The following is a 20,694-nucleotide window of genomic DNA, read 5'->3' as shown; positions in this document are numbered from 1 at the left end:
CTCCTCGCTTTCTTATTATTCTCAATACCTTTGGTATGAGAGGCAGAGGAGGGAACAGATAAACCGACTGGTACACCCACGGTGTCACTAGAGCGTCCACAGCTATCGCCTGAGGGTCCCTTGACCTGGCGCAATATCTTTTTAACTTTTTGTTGAGGCGGGACGCCATCATGTCCACCTGTGGTTTTTCCCAACGGTTTACCAGCATCTGGAAGACTTCTGGATGAAGTCCCCACTCTCCCGGGTGGAGGTCGTGTCTGCTGAGGAAGTCTGCTTCCCAGTTGTCCACTCCCGGAATGAACACTGCTGACAGTGCTAGTACATGATTCTCCGCCCATCGGAGAATTCTTGTGGCTTCTGCCATTGCCATCCTGCTTCTTGTGCCTCCCTGTCGATTTACATGGGCGACTGCCGTGATGTTGTCTGACTGGATCAGCACCGGCTGGTGTAGGAGCAGGGATTTTGCTTGACTTAGGGCATTGTAAATGGCCCTTAGTTCCAGAATATTTATGTGAAGGGAAGTCTCCTGACTCGACCATAGTCCTTGGAAGTTTCTTCCCCGTGTGACTGCCCCCCAGCCTCGAAGGCTGGCATCCGTGGTCACCAGGACCCAGTCCTGTATGCCGAACCTGCGGCCCTCTAGAAGATGGGCACTCTGCAGCCACCACAGTAGAGACACCCTGGTTCTTGGAGACAGGGTTATTAAGCGATGCATCTGAAGATGCGATCCGGACCATTTGTCCAATAGGTCCCACTGAAAGATTCTGGCATGGAACCTGCCGAAGGGAATTGCTTCGTAAGAAGCTACCATCTTTCCCAGGACCCGCGTGCAGTGATGCACCGATACCTGTTTTGGTTTCAGGAGGTCTCTGACTAGAGATGACAGCTCCCTGGCTTTCTCCTCCGGGAGAAACACTTTTTTCTGGACTGTATCCAGAATCATACCCAGGAACAGTAGACGTGTCGTCGGAACCAGCTGTGACTTTGGGATATTCAGAATCCAGCCGTGCTGGTGCAGCACTTCCTGAGATAGTGCTACTCCCACCAACAACTGCTCCTTGGACCTCGCCTTTATTAGGAGATCGTCCAAGTACGGGATAATTAAAACTCCCTTTTTTCGAAGGAGTATCATCATTTCCGCCATAACCTTGGTAAATACCCTCGGTGCCGTGGACAGTCCAAACGGCAGCGTCTGGAATTGGTAATGGCAATCCTGTACCACAAATCTGAGGTACTCCTGGTGAGGATGGTAAATGGGGACATGCAAGTAAGCATCCTTGATGTCCAGGGATACCATGTAATCCCCCTCGTCCAGGCTTGCAATAACCGCCCTGAGCGATTCCATCTTGAACTTGAATTTTTTTATGTATGTGTTCAAGGATTTCAAATTTAAAATGGGTCTCACCGAACCGTCCGGTTTCGGCACCACAAATAGTGTGGAATAGTAACCCCGGCCTTGTTGAAGTAGGGGTACCTTGATTATCACCTACTGGGAATACAGCTTGTGAATTGCCGCTAGCACCGCCTCCCTGTCTGAGGGAGCAATCGGCAAGGCAGATTTTAGGAACCGGTGGGGTGGAGACGCCTCGAATTCCAGTTTGTACCCCTGAGATACTATTTGAAGGATCCAGGGATCCACCTGTGAGCGAGCCCACTGATCGCTGAAATTCTTGAGGCGGCCCCCCACCGTACCTGGCTCCGCCTGTGGAGCCCCACCGTCATGCGGCGGACTTGGAAGAAGAAGCGGGGGAGGACTTTTGCTCCTGGGAACCTGCTGTTTGTTGCAGCCTTTTTCCCCTACCTCTGCCTCTGGACAGAAAAGACCCGCCTTTTCCACGCTTGTTTTTCTGGGTCCGAAAGGACTGAACCTGATAAAACGGCGCCTTCTTAGGCTGTGAGGGGACATGGGGTAAAAATGCTGACTTCCCAGACGTTGCTGTGGAAACTAGGTCCGAGAGACCATCCCCAAATAATTCCTCACCCTTATAAGGCAAAACTTCCATGTGCCTTTTAGAATCTGCATCTCCTGTCCACTGGCGAGTCCATAAGCCTCTCCTAGCAGAAATGGACAATGCACTTACTTTAGATGCCAGCCGGCAGATTTCCCTCTGTGCATCTCTCATATATAAGACTGAGTCTTTGATATGGTCTATGGTTAGCAGGATCGTGTCTCTGTCTTGTGTGTCAATATTTTCTGACAGTTTATCTTACCACGCAGCGGCAGCACTGCACATCCATGCTGACGCAATAGCTGGCCTAAGTATAATGCCTGAGTGTGTGTATACAGACTTCAGGATCGCCTCCTGCTTTCTATCAGCAGGTTCCTTGAGGGCGGCCGTATCCGGAGACGGTAGTGCCACCTTTTTAGACAAACGTGTGAGCGCTTTATCCACCCTAGGAGGTGTTTCCCAACGTGACCTATCCTCTGGCGGGAAAGGGAACGCCATTAGTACCTTCTTAGGAATTACCAATTTTTTATCAGGGAAAGCCCACGCTTCTTCACACACTTCATTTAATTCATCTGATGGGGGAAAAACTACGGGTAGTTTTTTCTCCCCAAACATAATACCCTTTTTAGTGGTACCTGTATTTATATCAGAAATGTGTAACACCTCTTTCATTGCCTCAATCATGCAGTGAATGGCCTTAGTGGGCATCAGGTTAGACTCATCGTCGTCGACACTGGTGTCAGTATCAGTGTCAACATCTGCGTCTGAGGTAGCGGGCGTTTCAGAGCCCCTGATGACCTTTGAGACGCCTGGACAGGCACGAGCTGAGAAGTCGGCTGTCCCACATTTGGCATGCCGTCAAATTTCTTATGTAAGGAGTCTATACGTGCACTCATTTCTTTCCATAAGCTCATCCACTCAGGTGTCTGCCCCGCAGGGGGTGACATCCCTTCTAAAGGCATCTGCTCCGTCTCCACATCATTATCCTCATCAAACATGTCGACACAGCCGTACCGACACACCGCACACACACAGGGAATGCTCCAACAGAGGACAGGACCCACAAAAGCCCTTTGGGGGGACAGAGTGAGAGTATGCCAGCACACACCAGAGCGCTATATAATGCAGGGACTAACTGAGTTATGTCCCCAATAGCTGCTTTTTCTATATAAATGTATACTGCGCCTAAATTTAGTGCCCCCCCTCTCTTTTTTACCCTTTTCTGTAGTGTAGACTGCAGGGGAGAGCCAGGGAGCTTCCTTCCAGCGGAGCTGTGAGGGAAAAATGGCGCCAGTGTGCTGAAGGAGACAGCTCCGCCCCTTTTCCGCGGACTATTCTCCCGCTTTTTCCTATATTCTGGCAGGGGTATTTTCCACATATATAGCCTCTGGGGCTATATATTGTGGTATTTTTGCCAGCCAAGGTGTTATTATTGCTTCTCAGGGCGCCCCCCCCCCAGCGCCCTGCACCCTCAGTGACCGGAGTGTGAAGTGTGTGTGAGGAGCAATGGCGCACAGCTGCAGTGCTGTGCGCTACCTTGGTGAAGACTGAAGTCTTCTGCCGCCGATTTTCCGGACCTCTTCTTGCTTCTGGCTCTGTAAGGGGGACGGCGGCGCGGCTCCGGGACCGAACACCAAGGCTGGGCCTGCGGTCGATCCCTCTGGAGCTAATGGTGTCCAGTAGCCTAAGAAGCCCAAGCTGGCTGCAAGCAGGCAGGTTCGCTTCTTCTCCCCTTAGTCCCTCGCTGCAGTGAGCCTGTTGCCAGCAGGTCTCACTGAAAATAAAAAACCTAATTTCTATACTTTCTTTCTAAAGGCTCAGGAGAGCCCCTAGTGTGCATCCAACCTCGGCCGGGCACAAAATCTAACTGAGGCTTGGAGGAGGGTCATAGTGGGAGGAGCCAGTGCACACCAGGTAGTCATAAATCTTTCTAGAGTGCCCAGCCTCCTTCGGAGCCCGCTATTCCCCATGGTCCTTACGGAGTTCCCAGCATAAACTAGGACGTCAGAGAAATGGCCATTATAGCTAAAACTGACCCTAAAACAGGGAGAATCAACCAGATACTGCATAGAAATGCCTGACAAGTCAGCCACTGATCATTTATATGCTTGCATGTGTGGTTATCAGCCAAACAGGCTAGCAGTGCCATTGAGAGTCTAGCACCTGAACTAGTTAAAGAGGTTTCCACCTAATATAATACTGTGCCCACTCCCATTCATGTACCAGGAATGTTTGGGTACCTTAAAGAGTATCATGTTAAAAAATCCCCATTACCCTGGGACAACCACAATTTGTTGTACTTGTGATTTCTTGTACCCACAACCTCTGTCGGGGTAAAACTGAGCAGCACTGAAGGTGGTCATCACACTTTATATCACCAAGTACATGTGAATGCTGAGACTCTACTATATGCAGAGAATAGCTAAGGACTAAAGGCGTAGCTACCATAGATGCCGGGAGTGCAGCTGCTATGGGGCCCAGAGCTGAGAGGAGCCCACTTTCCCTGCCAAAGCTACATGTGTTATATACATTTTTCACCATTGGGTGATACATAGGGGCCCTTACCAATGTTTGCCTTGGGCCTGCAATATATCTTGGTATACCCTGGACCTGATCATTGTAATTGGGTATAATGGAGGGCATTATAATGTTACACAATATGAAGTGGAGGCACTATAGCAGGCATTTTCAACCGGTGTGCCGCGGCACACTAGTGTGCCGTGACTGGTTGTAAGGTGTGCCGCGGAGCTAGAACCGCTGCCGTACCTTCAAAACAAACTGTGAGCCCAGGCAGCAGCAGCACTGGGATCCTCTGGGAGGCACAGACTCAAGCGCGCATGGGCCGTGACCTATGCCATGGAGATGCAGCAGTGACATCATAGGTCACGCCCACCGCATCATCGGTCATTCCACAAGCCAGGCAGCCTGCCCGCATCCACACCTACCCTCCCTCCTGCCCGCCACGCTCCCGCATCCACACCTGCCCTGCCTCCTGCCCGCCACCCTCCCGCATCCGCACCTGCCGCCCGCATGCAGGCACCCACAGCTGTCCGCCTGCTGCTCAGTGCTCACAGCACTGTATGCAACCCCCGCCATTGAGGGACAGACAAGGAGGAGGACAGATGACGGTAGGGGCTAATTTTTGTGGGGAATAAAGTATGGGGGACCAATGTAACTTATGTGGGGGGCACTGTAACTTATTTGGGGAGGAATATATTGTATGTAGGGAGCAATGTAATTTATGTGGGGAGCAAAATGGTTTATGTAGGGTGCAATGTGATTGTTTTTTCTATGGGGAATAATGTAATCGTTTTTTTCTGTGGAGGCCAGTGTGTGTGTGTGTGTGTGTGTGTGTGTGTGTGTGTGTGTGTGTGTGTGTGTGTGTGTGTGTGTGTGTGTGTGTGTGTGTGTGTGTGTGTGTGTGTGTGTGTGTGTGTGTGTGTGTGTGTGTGTAGGCTTTTTGTTTTACTGTGGGGGGCCAACGTCTTTGTTTTTTTCCCCGTGGGGGACTGATGGTGTGCCTTGGCAATTTAAAAATATTGTTCAGTGTGCAACGAGTTAAAAAAGGTTGAAAATCACTGCACTATAGTGTGGCATAATATCAACTGGGGCACTGTAATGTGTAATAATATGAACTAGGGACACTATGTTACAATTGGAGGTACTGTGTTGCATAATGAGTACCGGCAGCCCTACAATGTGACATAACGTGAACCAAGGCACTACTATGGTTCAGAAAATGAACAAGGACACTACTATGGGGCATAACATTAACAACTGTTGCGGAGAGAGGAGTCTCTTTGGAAGCAATTGGGCAGGGGTCCGTTCAATATGTTGCTATAGGGCCCACAAAGTTCTGGCTATGCTTCTGTTGGGGACCCAAGCAAGGGTTACAAAATGGAGGGCTGGGCACAATAAACTCATGTAGAGGTCAGAAATTAATCTTATACCTGAAAAATTAAATATTATTCAACTAAGAGCAGCAATTCAAAAAGAAGTTTTTTTCTATTTAAATAGCAAATATAATTTTCCTTTATCTGCTTTCCGAATTCTGTCGAGGGGAGTACAGTGTGACTACCTAGACATGCAAGTGTTCTCAGTGCCCAGCATATAATGTGATGGTAGAGAGGAGAGGCAGGATTTTAAAGAGCAGACTAGATGTCAGAGAGCCACATCACTGCAGTTCCATGGTAGTCACATGACACTGCAGAACTATAATGGGCCCTACACACTGGGCGAATATACTGAAAGATATGAACGATCTCGTTCATTAATGAACGAGATACCGTTCATATCTTTCAGTGTGGAGGCACCAGAGATGAACGATGCGCTGCCCCGCGCTCATTCATCGCTGGTGCCCCGTTGCTTGTGCATGCAGGCCAATATGGACGATCTCGTCCATATTTGCCTGCACTGCTATGGAGTCGGGTGACGGGGGGAGTGAAGAAACTTCACTCCGCCCATCACTGCTTCCCCGCCGCCGGGTCGCCAGTATCCGCAGTCGGGCAGCTCGGCGGCGGATCGACAAATGTGTAGGGCCCATAAGTCAATAAGCAGCCTAAAGAAACAAATCAAGGAAAAAACAGTAATTGCCAAGATTCTTAGATACTTTGTCAGTGATTATGTAAAAAAAAAACATTTTTTTTTCATGCAATTAGCGATTTGACATTACGGGTACACCACCGACAATCCAGCACCCTTTGTTACGGCTTATCCATTTTGCCGTATAATATCGGTGGTATCGGAGACAGTTGTGTCAGCAGCATCCTTTCGCACCCCACCCCACACAGCCTAATTCTGCCCAGCATGTCTCCCAATGCCTATCTAAGCCCTCTTGCATCCTAACTCCCACCAACACCGGATGTGTCCAGATTAAAAGAGGTGCCGGATCATCAAGTAATAATCGAGGGTGTACCAGTACTATCAAAGAATCACAACTAAAACCATGCAAGTTTATCAACACTAGAAAAACAGAACATGTTTATCTATATGAAAATACAGAGAGTGAGTGGAAATGCATCTCTCAATAAGATTATCATAGTGGATAACAAACTATCATATTTGTAAAAAAATTCAAGGAATAAACATATTCTGCATCTTCAGGATATGGGGGGTCATTCCGAGTTGTTCGCTCATTGCCGATTTTCGCAACGGAGCGAATAAGGCAAAAATGCGCATGCACATGGTACGCAGCGCGCATGCGCTAAGTATTTTAGCACAACACTTAGTAGATTTACTCACGTCCGAACGAAGAAATGTCATCGTTGATGTGATCGGAGTGTGACTGACAGGAAGTGGGTGTTTCTGGGCGGAAACTGAGCGTTTCCTGGGAGTGTACGGAAAAACGCAGGCGTGTCAGGATAAAACGCAGGAGTGGCTGGAGAAACGGGGGAGTGGCTGGCCGAACGCAGGGCGTGTTTGTGACGTCAAACTAGGAACGAAACGGGCTGAGCTGATCGCAGTGTAGGAGTAAGTCTCGAGCTACTCAGAAACTGCAAATAATTATTTAGTAGCAGTTCTGCTAATCTTTCGTTTGCTATTCTGCTAAACTAAGATACACTCCCAGAGGGCGGCGGCCTAGCATGTGCAATGCTGCTAAAAGCAGCTAGCGAGCGAACAACTCGGAATGACCCCCCTGGTACAATGACTAGCTTTTGTAGTATCCCCAAACAAGGCCAAGAAAATGAAAAAAAAATATTGTGCACCGATAAAGAAATCAATATCACAAAAATCACGTAAGTCTGGTGTTGGCAGAGTTTTATTGCTAGTTCTGAGAAGTCTCATCACCCCATAAAGTTCTCTTCATAACATGTGTAACACAATGAAACAGCCAATTGCCACAATGGGCTTGAAATCATCTCATTGTGTTGTCACTCTGACCACTACCCTGTTACTGTAACCACAGCCCTGTCATTGTATCCATCCCATTATCACAGGGAAACTGCAGCCAAATAAACAAAGAGAACAGGGACGCCTCTCACAGGAATAATAGGAAACGCTATTCTACTCCGCACAGATAGTGCAGCCAGCACGCAGCACATATTGTGAATACATGTCAGGATAACTGATTTAGAAGTATGATTGTAATGCTGCTTAAATGACGTTTAACACTTAACTACAATCCCCATCTTCCATACTGAACGAGTTTACGTCTAGCAAAAGCTGAAGTGATTCAATGTTATAGAATAGAGAATTCAGGCCCAAATGTATTATGCCTTAAAAATAGGATTTTGATAACCTACCGGTAAATCCTTTTCTCCTAGTCCGTAGAGGATGCTGGGGATGACATCAAGACCATGGGGTATAGACGGGATCCGCAGGAGACATGGGCACTTTAAAGACTTTTCATTGGGTGTGAACTGGCTCCTCCCTCTATGCCCCTCCTCCAGACCTCAGTTGTAGGAACTGTGCCCACGGAGACTGACATTTCGAGGAAAGGAATTACTTAACTAGTGGTGAGATATCTACCAACTCACAACCTCAACCATGCCGCACACATGGCATTCAACATAACACACGCCAACAGGCATGTACTAATTGCAGCAACATGCTGAAACCAAGATAACACAACTTGTGTAACTGTAATAACTAAACTGCAGGTAAAGTACGCACTGGGACGGGTGCCCAGCATCCTCTACGGCAGGGGTGGGCAATTATTTCAGCTGAGGGGCCACTTGACATTTCCTGTCAGTATCCGAGGGCCACATACAAAATAGCAGCTCGCCCCACTTGCCAAAAATATAGGGAAGTGGCTTCATGTGGAAGGGGTGTGGGCAAAAAATAATACAGATTCATATTAGGCTGCACAATAGTCTCCATTATTCAAATTGCGCCACACAGCGCCACTTACACACATTACACCAGGTAGAGCCCCTGTTACACACATTACGGCAGGTAGAGAGCCTTTTTACACATTAACATTTTATTTAGGATAATTATTGTGCAGCAAGCAAATTATCCAGTGTCTTATGGCCCCTGGGGAAAGGTGTGACACGGTGACAGAACACGGTGGGGGTGACACGGTGACAGAACGCGGTGGGGGTGACACGGTGACAGAACACGGTGGGGGTGACAGAACACGGGGGGTGTGACACATTAACAGAACACGGTGGGGGTGACACGGTGACAGAACATGGGGGGGGTGACGCGGTGACAGAACACGGGGAGGGGGGGTGACAGTGACAGAACACGGGTGTGTGACACGGTGACAGAAAACGGTGGGGGTGACACAGTGACAGAACACGGGGAGGGGGGGTGACAGTGACAGAACACGGGTGTGTGACACAGTGACAGAAAACGGTGGAGGTGACACAGTGACAGAACACGGGGGGTGTGACACAGTGACAGAACACGGTGGGTGTGACAGTGACAGAACACGGATGTGTGACACGGCGACAGAACACGGGGGGTGTGACAGTGAAAGAAAACGGGGAGGGGGGGTGACAGAACACGGTGGGGGTGACAGTGACAGAACACGGGGGGGGGGGGGGGTGACATGGTGACAGAACATGGTGGGGTTGACAGCGACAGAACACGGGGAGGTGACACAGTGACAGAACACGGGGGGTGATACAGTGACAGAACACGGGGAGGTGACACAGTGACAGAACATGGGGGGGGTGACACAGTGACAGAACACGGGGAGGTGACACAGTGACAGAACATGGGGGTGTGTGACACAGTGACAGAACACGGGGAGGTGACACAGTGACCGGACACGGGGGGGGGTGACACAGTGACAGAACACGGGGAGGTGACACAGTGACAGAACACGGGGGGGTGACAGTGACAGAACACGGGGAGGTGACACAGTGACAGAACACGGGAAGGTGACACAGTGACAGAACACGGGGAGGTGACACAGTGACGGAACACGGGGGGGTGACAGTGACAGAACACGGGGGGGTGACACAGTGACAGAACACGGGGGGGTGACACAGTGACAGAACACGGGGGGGGTGACATAGTGACAGAACATGGGGGTGACATGGTGACAGAACACGGGAGGGGTTGGTACAGCGAGAGCTAAAGATCTCTCCCCCAAACCTAAAAACAGTCTGACGCCACTGCCCGCACACACAAATATATGCACAATATCACACACACACACACACTTTCTTTCACTTTTCCCATTAACTTACTGATCTGGCTGGCAGTGACAGGAAGGATGGATCTGTAGCAGTCTGGCTCTTGTCCTGTGTAGCTCCGCCCCCTGAGGTCCCGTGTAGCCCCGCCCCTCATCTGCACGTAGTCCCGCCCCCTTCTCGGCTGAACACAGCCGTTGTCACTGGGGACTCTGGAGGAGGCTGCTACAACGCAGCAGCAGGGGAGAGAGGCGCCGCTGGCAGCTTGGAGGTACTGCAATGCAGAGCAATGACAAGCAGCTCAGCCGGTCGGGCCGCTTGTCATTGCTCGCTGGTGGGAGGCAGTGGGCCGGGTAGGATCGGTTTGCGGGCCGCATCCGGCCCGCGGGCCGTATTTTGCCCACCCCTACTCTACGGACTAGGAGAAAAGGATTTACCGGTAGGTTATCAAAATCCTATTTTCTCATACGTCCTAGAGGATGCTGGGGACGACATCAAGACCATGGGGTCTATACCAAAGCTCCAGTATGGGCGGGAGAGTGCGGATGACCCTGCAGCACCGATTGACCAAACTTTAGGTCCTCATCGGCCAAGGTGTCAAACTTGTAGAACTTAGCAAATGTGTTTGACCCTGACCAAGTAGCTGCTCGGCAAAGTTGTAATGCCGAGACCCCCCGGGCAGCCGCCCAGGATGAGCCCACCTTCCTAGTGGAGTGGGCCTTTACCGACGTCGGTAACGGCAATCCAGACTTAGTATGAGCTTGCTGAATCGTATTTCTAATCCAACGTGCAATAGTCTGCTTGGAAGCAGGACAGCCAATCTTGTTGTGATCATACAGGACAAACAGAGCCTCTGTTTTCCGTATACGAGCTGTTCTAGCAACATAGATTTTCAAAGCTCTAACCACATCTAGAGACTTTGAATCAGTGAATGTGTCAGTAACTACTGGCACCACAATAGGTTGGTTTATGTGAAAAGCAGAAACCACCTTTGGAAGAAAATGTTGGCGAGTTCGCAACTCTGCCCTATCTTCATGGAATGTCAGGTAAGGGCTCTTGTGAGACAAGGCCCCCAATTCAGACACCCGCCTTGCGGATGCCAATGCCAAAAGCATCACCACTTTCCAAGTGAGAAACTTCAACTCTATCTTTTGTAGAGGCTCAAACCAATCCGATTGAAGGAACTGCAATACCACGTTAAGGTCCCATGGTGCCACTGGAGGCACGAATGGAGGCTGGATGTGCAGAACCCCTTTCACGAAGGTCTGAACCTCTGGAAGAGAGGCCAATTGTTTTTGGAAGAACACTGACAAGGCCGAAATCTGGACCTTGATTGATCCCAATCGTAGGCCCGTCTCCACACCATCCTGCAAAAAATGGAGAAAACGTCCTAAGCTAAACTCTTCCGTAGGAGCTTTCTTGGATTCACACCAAAACACATATTTCCTCCAAATACGGTGGTAATATTTTGACGTTACTCCCTTTCTGGCCTGAATAAGGGTGGGGATGACCTCCTTAGGAATACCTTTCCTGGCTAGGATACGGCGCTCAACAGCCATGCCGTCAAACGTAGCCGCGGTAAGTCTTGGTACACACACGGCCCCTGCTGCAGCAGGTCCTCAAGAGGACGAAGAGGCCGAGGATCTCCTATGAGTAACTGCTGAAGATCTGGGTACCAAGCCCTTCTTGGCCAGTCTGGGGCAATGAAGATTGCTCGAACCCTTGTCTTTCTTATGATCCTGAGTACTTTTGGGATCAGCGGAAGTGGAGGGAAAACATACACTGACGGAAACACCCACTGGGTCACCAGTGCATCCACTGCTACTGCTTGAGGGTCTCTCGACCTGGAACAGTATCTCTGAAGCTTCTTGTTGAGACGAGACACCATCTATTTGAGGATCTCCCCAAAGACTTGTCACCTCTGTGAAGACTTCTTGGTGGAGGCCCCACTCTCCTGGATGGAGATCGTGTCTGCTGAGGAAGTCTGCTTCCCGGTTGTTTACTCCCGGAATGAATATTGCCGACAGAGCTTGTAGATGTTTTTCTGCCCAGCAGAGGATTTTTTGTCGCCTCTGCCATTGCCGCTCTGCTTTTCGTTCCTCCCTGCCTGTTTATGTATGCGACTGCTGTTACATTGTCCACCTGGATCTGCACGGGACGGTCTTGAAGAAGATGTACCGCTTGTTGAAGGCCGTTGTAAATGGCTCTTAGCTCCAGAACGTTTATGTGAAGGCAGGCTTCCTGTTGTGACCAACGTCCCTGGAAGTTTTCTCCCTGAGAGACTGCTCCCCAGCCTCGGAGACTTGCATCCGTGGTTACTAGGACCCAGTCCTGAATCCCGAACCTGTGTCCCTCTAGCAGGTGAGAGCTGTGCAACCACCACAGGAGCGAAATCCTGGTTTTTGACGACAGGATTATCTTTCTGTGCATGTGTAGGTGTGACCCCGACCACTTGTCCAACAGGTCCCACTGGAATACTCTGGCATGGAACCTGCCAAACTGTATGGCCTCGTAGGCCGCCACCATCTTCCCCAACAACCGAATGCACTGATGGATCGACACACTTGATGGTTTCAATATCTGTTTTATCATTTTCTGGATATCCAGAGCCTTTTCCAGCGGAAGAAATACTCTCTGAACTTCTGTGTCCAGAATCATCCCGAGGAAAGACAACCTTGTTGTCGGTTCCAACTGTGACTTTGGGTAATTTATGATCCACCCGTGTTGTTGGAGTATTGACACAGGGAGAGGGATATGTTTTGTAATAACTGCTCCATGGATCTCGCCTTTATCAGGTCGTCCAGATAAGGGATTATATTGACTCCTTTCTGATGAAGGAGGACCATCATCTCCGCCATCACCTTGGTGAATACCCTCGGCGCCGTGGAGAGACCGAAAGGTAACGTCTGGAATTGGTAATGGCAATCCTGAATCGCGAATCTCAGATAAGCCTGGTGAGGAGAATAAATGGGAACATGCAGGTAAGCATCCTTTATGTCCACCGACACTAAGTAGTCCTCCTCCTCCAGATTGGCAATCACCACCCAAAGTGATTCCATCTTGATTCCATCAGGAAGAAATTCAGATCTTTTAGATTTAGGATCGGTCTGACCGAGCCGTCCGACTTCGGAACAACAAAGAGGCTTGAATAAAAACCCCGCCCTTGTTGTGACAACGGTACAAGGACTATAACCTGGTCTTGACATAATTTTAGGATTGCCGCTGTTACTGCTTCTCTCTCTGGCGGAGAAGCTGGCAAGATCGATTTGAAAAATCGGCATGGGGGAACGTCTTGAAACTCTAGTTTGTATCCCTGGGATACTATTTGCAACACCCAGGGATCCAGGCCAGACAGAATCCAATCCTGGCTGAAGAGTTTGAGACATGCCCCCACCCGAGCGGCCTCCCGCAAGGGAGTTCCAGCGTCATGCTGGGGATTTGGCAGAATTAGGGGTAGACTTCTGCTCTTGGGAACCTGGAGCCGGTGTGGGCTTCTTTCTCCTTCCCCTACCTGCAAAGAAGGGGGAACCTCTCGCCTTTTTGTATTTATTGGGCCGAAAGGACTGCATTTGCGGGTGATAGGTCTTTTTTGCCGGTGCAGGCGCAGAGGGCAAAAATGTTGACTTACCTGCGGTAAGCGCCGAAACTAACGCATCCAGGCCATCGCCAAATAAGGCCTCACCTTTATATGGGAGAGCCTCCATGTTTCTTTTGGAATCTGCATCCGCGTTCGACTGGCGAATCCATAACGCCCACCTAGCCGATACTGCCATGGTAGCTGCTTGTGAACTCAAGAGTCCAATATCCTTCATTGCTTCAAGCATGTAGGCGGCAGCGTCCTTGATATTCCCTACTTAAGGAGTAACTTAAGGAGATACTTAAGGAGTATCTCATCTTTATCAATCATGTCAATTTCTGATGACACGCTTTCTGACCATTTTTCAATAGCGCGACTCACCCATGTGCAGGCAATAGTGGGCCTGAGCAGTGTACCATTGGTAACATAAATGGATTTCAATGTCGTTTCCATTTTGCGGTCTGCCGGCTCTTTAAGAGAAGCCGTGCCAAGAGCAGGGAGAATTACCTTCTTTGTCAACCTGGAAAGTGCACTGTCTAACACAGGGGGTGACTCCCATTTTTTCCTGTCTTCAACCGGGAAAGGATAAGCTATGTGAAGCCTTTTGGGAATACGAATTTTTTATCAGGATTCACCCACATCCCTTCAAACAGAGCATTTAGTTCGTGTGAAGGAGGGAACGTGACTTTGGATTTCTTTTCCTTACATAAATAAGCTTTCTCCTGAAGTACAGGAGTGCTTTCTGCAACATCCAACACGTCCCCTATAGCCACAATCATTATATTGTATACTTTTTGCCAATTTATGATCTGTCTCTCTGGATTCACTATTGTCGACACAAGAATCAGAATCCGTGTCGGTATCAGTGTTTACAACATTTGCAAATGGTCTCTTATGTGACCCAGAGAGGCCACCCGCATAAGGAATAACAGCATCCTGAAAAATCACATCTTCCACAGATTTTCTCCAGCATGCAGCCTTAGATTCAGACTTATCCAATCTATGGTTAATCAGATGCATACTGTCACGTAGCTCTTTCACCCATGCAGGCTCTTGGTGTGCCGGTAGCGCCACCACATTACAACTCCGTGTCCCTAAAATGGCTTCCTCCGGGGAGGAACTCCCTGCCTCAGACATGCCTCACACGTGTACACCACACTCACAGACACACTGGGACTTATTTTGGGGACAGACCCACAGTAAAATCTGTCAGAGGGACACAGGATAGGAGCAGCCAGTTCACAAACCCAGCGCCCTGTATTGCCTGTGAACACAGTATGTCCACAGCCCAAAAGCGCTTTTAAATAGTAATATACACTATCAAATGCACCCACAATCGCTTCGTGCCCCCCCTTTATAGCACCCTGTACTTGTCAGAAGTGGAGGAGAGGACCAGCGTGTTCTCTGCAGCCTGAGGAGAGAAAATGGCGCTGAGTAGTATGCTGGCTGCCTAAGGAAGAAGCTTCGCCCCCACAATGACGCGTCCTTACACTCAGTATATTGACATATTATTTATACTGGCAGGGGGTAGGGCTGTGCCAGCGGCATCTTATGCCCCCTTTTAGCCAGGTATTTTTCTTGCTGCCCAGGGCCCCCCCCTCCCCCCCCGCCCTGCACCCTGCAGTGCCTGTGTGTGTGGGCAACAATGGCGCGCTGCGCTCCCGCCAGGCCCGCCGCACCTCAGCCGTCACTTACATGATTAAAGATCATTCTTCTCATACTCACCTGTCTTCTGACTTCTGGCTCTGTGAGGGGGGGTGACGGCGTGCTGTGGGAGTGAGCATCTAGACACGGCTAGCGTTCAGTTCCCTTCAGGAGCTAATGGTGTCCTGTCAGCCAGAAGCAGAGCCATGAAACTCTGAGGAAGTTGGTTCTGGTTCTGCCCCCTCAGTCCCACGAAGCAAGGAGTCTGATGCCAGCAGATCTCCCTGAAAATAAAAAACCTAACATAAGTCTTTTCAGAGAAACTCAGTAGAGCTCCTCAGAGTGCATCCAGTCGACCTGGGCACATTTCTAAAACTGAGGTCTGGAGGAGGGGAATAGAGGGAGGAGCCAGTTCACACCCAATGAAAAGTCTTTAGAGTGCCCATGTCTCCTGCGGATCCCGTCTATACCCCATGGTCTTGATGTCATCCCCAGCATTCTCTAGGACGTATGAGAAAAGTGATAAGGTAGAGACGGATAAAGAGTGATAGATGACCAGCCAACCAGCTCCTAACTGCCATGTAACAGGCTGTGGAGCAGATGTATTAAACCTGGAAAAGTGATAAAGAAATTATAAAGAAGTGATAAGTGGAAGGTGATAACATACCAGCCAATCAGCTCCTAACTGTCATTTTTCAAACCCGTAATGATTGGCTGGTGCGTTATCACCGTCCATTTATCACTGCTTTATCATCAAGGCTTAATACATCTGCCCCTGTGTTTGAAAAATGAGTTAGGAGCTGATTGGCTGGTACTTTACCACTCTTTAACCATCTCCACTTTATCACTTTTTAAGGCTTAATACATTTGTGCCTCAGTTTGCTATGCTCATGTCCCTGCATGTTTAGCTATGGAATAACAGGTCGGCAATTAAAATGTCAACATGCACAAAAATGACATGGATAAAATGTTGACATATTAGGTCGACATTGAAATGGTCAGTACATGAAAAGGTCAACAGAAGTTCTTTATGTTTTTTGGGTGTCAATTTGTAGGTTCAGACCATGAAACCCCAATCAGTGTACCGCTTTGCTTGCCATGCTTCAGGCAAGGTTACCGTTCCCAATCATAGTCCATGTGGAGGGTAAAGTATTAAGGTGAAAAATGCCCAAAATTCCAAACACCTTGTGTCGACCTTTTCACCATGTCGACCTATGCATGGGATAACGCATGTTTAACCATATTTTTTGGAGACCACTATCAGCCAATAATAGTGCAGGTAAATAGTGTTCCTGCAAATTCCTGTGGAGCATATTAAGCAACATACAACAGATAGAGTGAGCAATACACTCTACATCGCGTACTGGCACTATGTTGGGCTCTGATTTACACATTTACTATACTGTATGTGGTGGATAATGCAATGGGGCTATACATTGTACACATACAACATGGCATAATTTGTACATTCAAGTTTGCCATACTGTGTAAGCTACTCACTTGCCACAAAGAGTCGCACCAGACATATTATGTCAATATTTTTTCTCAGCTGACGGATGGATAGAGGACCATCACAATACTGTACAGAAAAGGTTAGCACCAGCCCTGACAGCATGTATTGCACACTGTGAGCCGAGAACCAGTTTTCATATAGGAAAAGGAAAATGTCAGCTACCTAAAGAGTGGAGAAATACAGCTTGGAAGAGGAGAGTGCATGGGGCAGCAGAAACTAAATCTCAGGTACGGTCTATCCATCTGCATTAAATAGTCTCCGCAAACAAGCAAAATACTTGTTTTTATTACTTGTATTTGTGATTAACAGATATTATGGAAATAATCCATGGAAGACCTTCTCTTCTGAGTCACTGCAGTGGTGGTAATGACAAAGAGACACTTATGAGTTAGGAAGTTTATAAGTCAGACAGACGCGTCCAAATCCAAGGTAAAGTTGCTATAAGTGGTCAGAGATTCATGAAATATGGGCTGTGTCCGGGCTACTGATGTTTACCGTGATGCTGTTATTACCTCGCCAAGATTCCATTTTCCAAGACGGAGCAGACTGGACCTTCTCTCTCTCTGACTAATCATAAACCTGACCTGATGGCACAATAATCCTCTTTTGTCGGCTGCTGTGAAATTTCGTGATACTATTTTATATCTACCTTAACCACTTAACTGACAATTTTTTCCCCAAAAAACCGCTCCAAAATTGTCAGGTTTTTCTATGAGTGAATTAGATGAAGAACAAGAATTTAACCCTATCCAAAATGATTTTAGTTAGAAAAAAATAAATATTTTTGAATTATTTCTCTCCCCAAACATCGAAAAATCGATAGGAAACATCACGACCATCGCAAACCTCGCGACTTTCATTTCGAATGCTGGGACAGCCTCCAGGTATACAGGGGGGGGGGGGGTTCTGGGGGTGGCTTGGGGGGATAATTTACACTGACCAGAGGCTGCTATTGTCTGCAGTCGCTGGAGGGGGAAAGGAAAGTGAAAACTGGCGCTTATGTGTTTCTCCAATAGTAATAAATGACTGTGGATCAATTTCAATAAAAATGACATAGAATTTATTACCTGTACATCACAAACTAAAAACATCAGAAACATGAAAATCAGATGTGATCATAGAATTAGGGCATAAATGGAGCTGAAAAATATTTGAAGATGGCTGCTTTTAGTGTCCACAAAGGATCCCGGACTAAATGCCGTGTGCAAAGTTCCCTGGGGAGAGGAAATAAATACAGCTGGTATTACCCGTATTGATGGAGACTTCCAGAAGTTTGGAAATTTTTCAGCAGGCAAGCTGTGGCGTTTAAACAAACTGGGTCTCTCCAATCGGTGCTGTATAGATGAAATCCCTCAGAGTTCCAATGGCAAATTTTGAAAGTCCATATCTGGATCCGTCTTGAAAGTGGGACACTTGTAGTAGTCGTGGCAGCTTCAACACTTAACGCGTTTCCCTAGGTTAGGTCACCTAGCTTCATCAGAAGTATAGCTCAATCTGATTTTTGGGATCTATTTAAACCCCATTTAATGACCTGATGCCCCGCAGGTGTGATGTAAAATGATTTAATCATCTACAGTCATATTAAAAACAAAGAGATTCTATAGACAGTATACTTATAATATATATAGAGATCATTGGGAGGCAAACCCATATTAAAAAGAAACTCAAAAAACCAGTAAATCAATAAAATATATATCCACAATCAGGAGGTTCAGAGGTCAATATAGTCACATGACTCGCCCCCTGAGTATTATGGACATCAACCTCTAATCGGATACATTGATTCCTTACACTCCCTCCCCCGATTTCCGGAATTCTAGTATCCCTGCAATCTAAATTACTTACAGGAATATCCCCAATCTGGTGTGTGGAGGTAGGGAGGTTAATCTCCGGGACTCCGTGGAGCACTGTGCGCTCCTTCCGGGTCACGTGACAGGTGGTATCCAATGAAATTGGTTTAGAGGGGCGCCCTGGTTGCTAGGCGACCTGTGCGTGCACCAGCGTGGTGCACGAGAACGTGGTCCCGCTGTCACGTGACCGGGACTCCGGAGAGCTGTAGGTATGGTGCAGTGGAAACAAATTGACAAAACCGGTTGCTAGGCAACCTGAACGTGCACCAACGTGGTGTACGTGACCTTCGTCCCGCTGTCATGTGACCAATCCTCAGAGGGTTACAGTTATATAACAATGAACACATATTCCCACTAATGGGCTAATCAAACACAAATTAAAAATAAACATATACATTTAATATAATATAACCATTATACCGACAGTTACTAGAAACGATTTGCTATTAAGTATATCGATCTGGAATATGTTATTACACAGCCCCCATGACCGGAATTAGTCATATATTAGAATCTTACTAGGAACACAGGATATATTACATAATAGGTTGTAGTAAGTATTATAACACTCATCCCACTTAGAGAGGGAACAACTAGATGTTTATTATTTTTTATTATTTTTTATTTTTTGTGTTTTTTATTATTATTTATTATTTAACCCCTATCGGTGACGTTTAAATGTAGATGTCCTTATCTCATAATAAACCCTCAGGATCGCTAGAAGGGGTAAATACAGTTATAATTGATGGAATAATAGCATTCATTGTAGTTGCAAGTGAGCTTGTCACAGCAATAGATCTTTAATGATGTTCAGTATATGGAGAAAACTGGCTCATATCGAATCTTAGGAGGTAATTATAAACACATTTCAATACTGGGAGTATTTATTGGACATATTAAACCCAAGTTATCCCAACCCTGACGAAAGCAGAGGGTGGCTGTACAGCCGTGGAGTGACTCCAGTTGACAGGAGTTCCTAAACAATCGGATGAAATTCGAATGACCGCTCACCCTGAGCGTGCTGACAGGTGTGACCACTGTCCCGTCAAGGGTTGCGTGGAAACCTCCAGGGCCATGCAGACCACACACTGGTGACACGGATTTGTCACCCGTACCTACTGGGTTCGAGGGTGGTTGATAACAGGGGATTATCATAGAAAAATGATCAAATAAAGTATTTCCTCATAAATTCTCTGAATTTTAGACCACTACATTCAGTTCCATTGTCTCATTTAGACCAGAAGGGTGTACTGAGTTGAACTGAAGCATCCAGTAAATTTCTCTCTTACATAATAGCGAAAATCTGTCACCACCTCTCCCCGTAGGGGCTATATGTTCCAATGCTAAGATAGAGAGACAACCAGGATCTTTCTGATGTATAGAATAGAAATGTCGAGACACACTATGTTTGAGAATGCCTTTGGCAATATTTCTTTTATGTTCCATGAACCTAGTACGCAATTTTCTAGTGGTGCGGCCCACATAATATAAGTGGCAACTGCACCAAAGAAAATAAATTACATAGGAGGAATCACAGTTCATGAATGATTTAATAAAGTAAGTATCTATTTTATTTGGTAATTCAATAGACACTGTTTTCCTCGGTGTATGGAAACAAACTTGGCATTTATTCTTGCCACAATGAAAGAAACCAGATGGTTTATTTATCAGCCATTCAGAACCTGATTCCTGTTTTCTGGTACGGTCTTTATTCTCTACTTTTTTTCAAAAGACTCGGAGCTAAAAGGGTTTTTTAAGGTTTATTTTTTCTATAAATGATTTGTGGAACCTCGGGAAGAGTCTTCACCAAAATACGGTCCTGTTTCAAAATTTTAAAGTTTCTGTTTATTATACTGCGTATCTGTCCTGCACAACTATTAAATTTGCATATAAATGCAGAACTCCTATCTTTTTTGGTGAGGGCTTCTTCTTTTTTAGGATGGTATTGTAGGAGGCTATTTCTATCCAAATCAGAAACCTCCATGAGGGCCTTTTGTAGAATGTTGTCTGGATACCCACACTCTCTAAAAGAAGTGAGTAGGGTATCAGCTTGTTCAGTGAAAGTGGCAAAATTAGA

The 20,694-nt window shown here is 47.3% G+C and overlaps 1 protein-coding gene and 1 long non-coding RNA gene across 2 annotated transcripts in view; one reads left to right on the top strand and one right to left on the bottom strand.

Moving 5' to 3' along the window:
• NHEJ1 (non-homologous end joining factor 1) overlaps positions 1 to 20,694 on the bottom strand; it is a 529,484-nt gene that overhangs the window by 368,192 nt on the left and 140,598 nt on the right. The gene's annotated exons all lie outside the window — the stretch shown is intronic.
• On the top strand, positions 4,857 to 17,366 carry LOC134943502 (uncharacterized). Its single transcript, XR_010181576.1, has 3 exons — positions 4,857 to 5,077; positions 16,804 to 16,994; positions 17,077 to 17,366. It is a non-coding gene; the product is annotated as an uncharacterized LOC134943502 (long non-coding RNA).

This window comes from Pseudophryne corroboree, chromosome 7 (assembly GCF_028390025.1).
Source record: "Pseudophryne corroboree isolate aPseCor3 chromosome 7, aPseCor3.hap2, whole genome shotgun sequence".
Classification (NCBI taxonomy): domain Eukaryota; kingdom Metazoa; phylum Chordata; class Amphibia; order Anura; family Myobatrachidae; genus Pseudophryne; species Pseudophryne corroboree.
This window is presented reverse-complemented; position numbering and strand designations above follow the sequence as displayed.